The sequence below is a fragment of the Mustelus asterias genome, unplaced genomic scaffold (genome assembly GCF_964213995.1).
Source record: "Mustelus asterias unplaced genomic scaffold, sMusAst1.hap1.1 HAP1_SCAFFOLD_77, whole genome shotgun sequence".
Taxonomy (NCBI): Eukaryota; Metazoa; Chordata; class Chondrichthyes; order Carcharhiniformes; family Triakidae; genus Mustelus; species Mustelus asterias.
Genome location: NW_027590136.1, coordinates 654,847 through 662,845, shown reverse-complemented (window position 1 = coordinate 662,845; position 7,999 = coordinate 654,847). Strand labels below are relative to the sequence as shown.

Genomic DNA, 7,999 nt, shown 5'->3' with positions numbered 1-7,999 from the left:
TCGTAGCATTTTCCATCCTACTGATGTCAGGCTAATGGGTCTGTGGTTCCCCATTTTCTCTCTCCCTCCTTACAGTAAGAAGTCTCAGAACACCAGGTTAAAGTCCAAAAGGTTTATTTGGTTGTACGAGATTTCAGGAATCACCTGATGAAGGAGTAGCGCTCCGACAGCTCGTGCTACCAAATAAACCTGTTGGACTTTAACATGGTGTTGACTTCTTACTGTGCCCACTCCAGTCCAACGCCGGCATCTCCACATCATAGCTATCTCCCTCCTTAAATAGTGGGGTTATATTTACCAATCTGCAGCAACCATTCCAGAATCTATAGAATTTGGAAAGATGACCACCAATGTATCCACTATCTCTACAGCCACCTCTTTCAACACTCTGAGATGTAGATCATCAACTTTTGGGGATTTATTCAATTTCAATCCCATTAATTTCTCCAGTACCACTCTCTCACTAATACTAATCTCTTCCAGTTCCTCATGCTCACTACCCCCTTGGTTCTCTCGTGTTTTGGGATGATTTCTGTATCTTCTTCCGAGAAGACAGACACACATTGTTTAGTTTCTCTGCCATTTCCCCATTCCCCATTATAAACTCTCCTGTCTCTGCCTGGAATGGACCCACATTTATCTTTGTTAAGCTTTTCCTTTTCACACACCGTTAGGAGCATTTCCAGTTGGTTATATCTTTCTCACCAGTTTGTTCTCATATTCTATTTTCTCTTTGTCAGTTTCTTAGTTCTCCTTTGCTGAATTCTAAAAAACGTTCCCAATCCTCAGGCTGACAACTATTTTGGCCACTTTATGAGTCTCTTCCTTTGATCTAATTGAATCTTTATCTTTTCTTGTTAGCCACGGTTGCTGCACTTTTCTGTTGGATTTTTGTTCAATTAAGGAATCTATATTTGATGCCAATATGTAATAATTATTTATATTTGAGAGATTAACTGTCTACCATCACGGTGGCACAGTGATTAGCACTGCTGCCTCACAGCGCCAGGCACCCGGGTTCAATTCCCGGCTTGGGTCACTGTCTGTGCAGATTCTGCACATTCTTCCCGTGTCTGCATGGGTTTCCTCCGGGTGCTCCGGTTTCTTCCCATAGGACGTTCTGTTAGGTGCATTGGCCATGCTAAATTCTCCCTCAGTGTACCTGAACAGGTGCTGGAATGCGTTGACTCGGAGATTTTCACAGTAACATCATTGCAGTGTGAATTTAAGCCGACTTGTGACACTAATAAATAAATACATTTTAATGTTATTTCCCTGCTGTCACAGCCAATGTACCCCTCCTAGTTTGATGGTTTTCTTCTGTGAGAAACACCCAGATGGATTAAACAAAAGAACCATGCAACCAGCACAGCCCATCTCCATGGCAATGTGGCATGTTTTGGGGGATTCCAAACAGAAATGGGAACTAAATATTTTCTAAGTTCTGAACATCCTGTCACTCTGTGATCCTTGTGAAAGTTGAAACCAGGTGTTCGCAACAAGGCTCAAAGAGCATCAGCCCACTGGAGGCAAAGTTGTGAGACCGGCCAGTCCAGCAGAAAAAAACCCTCCGACCCTCCCCATTGACCAACTGTGAGAATGAACAAAATACAGCTCTAGATGTAACTCAGAGCATGAACAATAATAGCATAATCTAACCCCTGGAATCACTTGTGAATTTTTTGGTGCCTTCGCAGACGAGAGGCATCACTGAATCCCTTCCTACATTGAGAGCAAGTGAATGGCCTCTCCCCAGCATGAACTCGCTGGTGAGTCTGTAGGTTAGATGAATCACTGAATCCCTTCCCACACTGAGAGCAGATGAATGGCTTTTCCCCAGTGTGAACTCGCTGGTGTCTCAACAGGTTGCATGAAAGAGTGAATCCCTTCCCACACTCAGAGCAGGTGAATGGTCTCTCCCCAGTGTGAACTCACTGGTGTCGCAACAGGGGGGTTAACAAAGTGAATCGCTTCCCGCACTCTGAGCAGGTGAAGGGCCTATCCCCAGTGTGAAACTGCTGGTGTCTCAACAGCTGGTATGACAAAGTGAATCCCTTCCCACACTGAGAGCAGGTGAATGGTCTCTCCCCGGTGTGAACTCGCTGGTGTGTCTGCAGGGTGGATGAATCATTGAATCCTTTTCCACACTGAGAGCAGATGAATGGCCTCTCTCCAGTGTGAACTCGCCTGTGTCTCAACAAGTTGCACAAAAGAGTGAATCCCTTTCCACACTGCAAGCAGGTGAATGGCTTCTCCCCAGTGTGAACTCGCTGGTGTCTCTGCAGGGTGGATGAATCACTGAATCCCATCCCACACCAAGAGCAGGTGAATGGCCTCTCCCCAGTGTGAATTCGCTGGTGAGACTGCAAGTGGGCTAACTGAGTGAATCCCTTCCCACACTGAGAGCAGGTGAATGGTCTCTCCCCGGTGTGAACTCGCTGGTGTGTCTGAAGGTGGGATGACAGAATGAATCCCTTCCCACACTGAGAACATATGAACTGTTTCTCCCCAGTGTGAACTCGCTGGTGTGTCTTTAAGGTAGATGAACGACCGAATCCCTTCCCACACACAGAGCAGGTGAATGGCCTCTCCCCAGTGTGGCTGCGCCGATGAGCTTCCAGGTCTGATGGGGATCTGTATCTCTTCCCACAATCCTCACAGTTCCATGGTTTCTTCATGTTTTAGGTCTCCTTCTATCTCTCCAGGTCAGACAATCAGTTAATCATTTGTTCACAACCAAAACACATGTACAATCTCCCTGCTGTGAACAATGTGATGTTTTTTTCTGGCTATGCAACTGATTCAACTTTTTTCTGCAGTCAGTTCACTGGAACATTCATTAGGGTGTGTGTGTGTGTGTGTGTGTGTGTGTCTCGGTGCTTTTCCAGTCATACTGATGTTTAAAGTCTTTTGAAGCTGACAGAACAGAGAAACATTTCTCCTTCTGGAATCTAAGCTGATGATATTCAAGTCCCAAGGAATCGAATAACTCTGTCAGATCTAAATGTGACGATTGAGATTTCTGTCCGAGATTCCTCCTCTTCTAATATCCTGTGCAAACAAGTTACAAAAGCCATCACTGTCAGTACAGGATAGAAATTCAAAACAGACAATTCTAGTTGCTATGCAACATTCTTTCCTCTCTCATTCCCAAAAGCTGTAAATCTCCATCCCACACACACTCCCTGCATTCTCACTGTGCTGTGTCTAATATTCACCCTCCCAATTCTCCTGAAGGTGCTGATTGAGGCTGATTGACAGATCCATGCTCACTGCTTTCAGCCCTGGACACAGAGAGCTGAAAATCTCCACATAGGTTGCCAGGCATATACCATGTCAGAATTCCTGCACTAAGTGTTATGTCCAGGACATTATCACTTGAGTAGGTAGAGCAAGGATTTGAGGAAGATTCATACTTAGGCAGGGAGAGCATGATCTGGAACTTGTGCCTATGAGGATGGTGGAACAGCAGATGATCAATAATTCCAAAATGAAATTGGGCGGGCATTTGAAGGAAATAAAACTTGCAGGAAATGTTGATATAGAGATTGAATGGGACTGATCGGATAGTTCGACAAGATGTGCAGGTTAGGTTGATTAGCTATGCTAAATTGCCACTTGGTGTCCCAGGATGTGTGGGTTGCGGGGGAGTTGTGGGGTAAATCCGTGGGGTAACAGGGATAAGGGCCTGGGAAGAATGCTCTGTTGGAGAGTCGGTGCAGACTTAAGAACATAAGAACATAAGAAATAGGAGCAGGAGTAGGCCATCTGGCCCTTCGAGCCTGCCCCGCCATTCAACAAGATCATGGCTGATCTGAAGCGAATCAGTTCCACTTACCCGCCTGCTCCCCATATCCCTTAATTCCCTTATCGATCAGAAATCTATCTACCCGTGATTTAAACATATTCAACGAGGTAGCCTCCACCACTTCAATGGGCAGAGAATTCCAGAGATTCACTACTCTCTGAGAGAAGAAGTTCCCCCTCAACTCTGTTCTGAACCGGCCCCCCCCCCCTTATTTTGAGGCTGTGCCCTCTAGTTCTGGTTTCCCTTCTAAGTGGAAAGAATCTCTCCACCTCTACCCTATCCAGCCCCTTCATTATCTTATATATCTCTATAAGATCACCCCTCATCCTTCTAAACTCCAACAAGTACAGACCCAATCTGTTTAATCTCTCCTCATAAGCTACACCCCTCATCTCCGGTATCAACCTGGTGAACCTTCTCTGCACTCCCTCTAAGGCCAATATATCCTTTCGCAAATAAGGGGACCAAAACTGCACACAGTACTCCAGTTGCGGCCTCACCAGTGCCTTGTACAGTTGCAGCAAGACCTCCCTGCTTAAGTAAGTGGTACTGATCCACGTCCCTCCCTGAGAGGGGGGAGTTAATAGTGGGAAATGAGGATATGGCTGAGTCTTTAAATAAGTTTTTTGTGTCGGTCTTCACGGTGGAGGACACAAATAGTTTGCCAAATATTAACGATAGAGGGTTGGCAGCAGGAGAAATACTTAATACAATTAATGTTACCAGAGAGGCAGTGCTGGGTAGACTAATGGGACTGAAGGTGGACAAGTCCCCGGGTCCGGATGGAATGCATCCCAGGGTATTGAAAGAAATGTCAGAGGTAATAGTGGATGCGTTAGTGATTATTTATCAAAACTCGTTGCATTCTGGGGTAGTGCCGGTTGATTGGAAAACGGCTAATGTTACGCCGCTGTTTAAAAAAGGAAGGAGACAAAAGGCGGGTAACTATAGGCCGGTCAGCTTAACGTCTGTAGTAGGGAAAATGCTGGAATCCATTATTAAAGAGGAGATAGCAGGGCATCTGGATAGAAATGGTTCGATCAATCAGACGCAGCATGGATTCATGAGGGGAAAGTCATGCTTGACGAACATGTTGGATTTTTATGAAGATGTGACTAGGGCGGTTGATGGGGAAAACCGGTGGATGCGGTGTTTTTGGATTTCCAAAAGGCGTTTGATAAGGTGCCCCATAAAAGGCTGCTGAAGAAGATTAGGGCACACGGAGTTGGGGGTAGTGTGTTAAAGTGGATTGGGGACTGGCTATCCGACAGGAAGCAAAGAGTCGGAATAAATGGGTGTTTTTCCGGTTGGAGGAAGGTAACTAGTGGCGTGCCGCAGTGATCGGTACTCGGGCCGCAACTGTTTACCATTTATATAGATGATCTGGAGGAGGGGACGGAGTATAGGGTAACGAAGTTTGCAGACGACACAAAGATAAGTGGAAAAGTGAATCGTGTGGAGGACGGAGAAGATCTGCAGAGAGATTTGGACAGGCTGAGTGAGTGGGCGAGGATATGGCAAATGGAGTATAACGTTGATAAATGCGAGGTTATACACTTTGGAGGAAATAATAACAAATGGGATTACTATCTCAATGGAAACAAATTAAAACATGCTACCATGCAAAGGGACCTGGGGGTCCTTGTGCATGAGACGCAAAAGCCCAGTCTGCAGGTACAACAGGTGATCAAGAAGGCAAATGGGATGTTGGCCTATATTGCGAGGGGGATAGAATATAAAAGCAGGGATGTCTTGATGCACCTGTACAGGGCATTGGTGAGGCCGCAGCTGGAATACTATGTGCAGTATTGGTCCCCTTATATGAGGACGGATATATTGGCATTGGAGGGAGTGCAGAGAAGGTTCACCAGGTTGATACCGGAGATGAGGGGTTTGGATTATGAGGAGAGGCTGAGGAGATTGGGTTTGTACTCGTTGGAGTTTAGAAGGATGAGGGGGGATCTTATGGAGACTTATAAGATAATGCGGGGGCTGGATAGGGTGGAGGCGGAGAGATTCTTTCCACTTAGTAAGGAAGTTAAAACTAGAGGACACAGCCTCAAAATAAAGGGGGGTCGGTTTAAGACAGAGTTGAGGAGGAACTTCTTCTCCCAGAGGGTGTTGAATCTCTGGAATTCTCTGCCCACTGAGGTGGTGGAGGCTACCTCGCTGAATATGTTTAAAGTGCGGATGGATGGATTCCTGATCGGTAAGGGTATTAAGGGTTATGGGGATCAGGCGGGTAAGTGGTACTGATCCACGTCAGATCAGCCATGATCTTATTGAATGGCGGGGCAGGCTCGAGGGGCTGGATGGCCTACTCCTGCTCCTATTTCTTATGTTCTTATATTCTATCCCCCTCGCGATAAAGGCCAACATTCCATTCGCCTTCTTGATCACCTGCTGCACCTGCAGACTGAGTTTTTGCGATTCGTGCACAAGGACCCCCAGGTCCCTCTGCACAGTCGCATGATGTAATTTTTCTCCATTTAAATAATATTCCAATTTACTATTATTTCTTCCACAGTGGATAACCTCACATTTGCTGACGTTATATTCCATCTGCCAGATCCTTGCCCACTCGCTCAGCCGATCCAAATCTCTCTGCAGACTTTCTGCGTCCTCCACACAATTCGCTTTCCCACTCACCTTGGTGTCATCAGCAAACTTGAATACCCTACATTCAGTCCCCTCCTCCAGATCATCTATGTAAATGGTCAACAATTGAGGCCCCAGCACCGATCCCTGCGGCACGCCACTGGTCACCAACTGCCAACCAGAAAAGCACCCATTTATCCCAACTCTCTGCTTCCTGTTAGATAGCCAATCCCCAATCCACGGCAACACCTTACCCCTAACTCCGTGTACCCCAATCTTCTGCAGCAACCTTTTGTGAGGCATCTTATCGAACGCCTTCTGGAAATTGATCAAAGACTTGATGGAACAAAAGGCCTCCTTCTGCACTGGACTCGAGTTACCCAACAGACTCCTTCTGTGCTGCAATGACTTTATGACTGGAAATATATAATATACCCACAGTAATATATTACAAAACTAGAAATAATAAGAAATGGAAAGGGGACAAAAGGTGTTTTACTCACAGAGACAGGAGGAAGTTTGAGTCTGAAGCTCAATCTTCATTCACACAAAGCCGGCGCTCTGATTGGCTGGAGGACCAGAGTCCTTCCGGTCCTCCAAGTCTCCCCATTGGTCAAGACTTCAGCATGCAGTTCAGGGGGTGGGCTCTCCTTCGCACATGCGCAGCTTCCCTTCGTCCTTGGACATGCGCAGTCCCAGGCCGGGGGGAAGGGGGAGATCACCGAGCTGCTTCTCGCTCTCAGCCGGTTGCCTGGAAACCTTGGCTGGAGGAGGTGCCGGAGGAGGGGAACAATGGGTGGGGGCGGGGCTCCCGGGTCCGCGCGCCCGGGCCTGCGCACTGGAACCCGGAGACGTCACCGCGGAGCGCAGCGATTCCTATTGGCTGATTCAGGGAGCGCTCCGTTGTGACGTCACAACACGGAAGTGGTCCAATGAGCTTCACAGTGAAACTCCCTCCTCTGGGAGGAAATCAATGGTTCCCCCTTTCCATTTCTTTTCTCATTCTGGGGGAAATTGGGGACTCGCAGCAACTGAAGGGTAAGGTCTTGAATCCAGTCTGTTTATTTCAGCATTTTTAGTCTGGGAGCCTGCATGGAAATTTTCAGCTCTCTGTGTCCAGGACAGGATGTGGAGATGCCGGCGTTGGACTGGGGTGAACACAGTAAGAAGTCTCACAACACCAGGTTAAAGTCCAGCGGGTTTATTTGGTAGCACGAGCCACAAGCTTTCGGAGCGCTGCCCCTTCATCAGGTGAGTGTTCCAGTGCACTCAACTGATGAAGGGGCAGCGCTCTGGAAGCTTGTGGCTTGTGCTACTAGATAAACCTGTTGGACTTTAACCTGGTGTTGTGAGACTTATTACTGTCCAGGACAGGAAGCAGTGAGCATGGATCTGTCCATCAGTCTGAATCAGCACCTTCAGGAGAAATGGGAGGGTAAATATTAGATACAGCAGAGTGAGAATAAGGGCAGAATGAATGGGATGGAGATTCACAGCTTTTGAGGAATGAGAGAGGAAAGAATGTTCCATAGAAACTAGAATTGTCACTTCTGAATTTCTATCCTGTACTGACTGTGATGTTTTTACAAAAAT

At 46.9% G+C, this 7,999-nt stretch overlaps 1 protein-coding gene and 1 pseudogene across 1 annotated transcript in view; one reads left to right on the top strand and one right to left on the bottom strand.

Moving 5' to 3' along the window:
• Positions 1 to 1,667: 1,667 nt before the first annotated feature.
• The window catches only part of LOC144483730 (uncharacterized), a 68,519-nt pseudogene continuing 62,187 nt past the window's right edge, over positions 1,668 to 7,999 (bottom strand).
• The window catches only part of LOC144483765 (uncharacterized), an 85,481-nt gene continuing 85,104 nt past the window's right edge, over positions 7,623 to 7,999 (top strand). The window contains exon 1 of the mRNA XM_078202312.1: positions 7,623 to 7,657. The gene's annotated coding sequence lies outside the window, so the exon portion shown is untranslated. The remainder of the gene's footprint in view (positions 7,658 to 7,999) is intronic.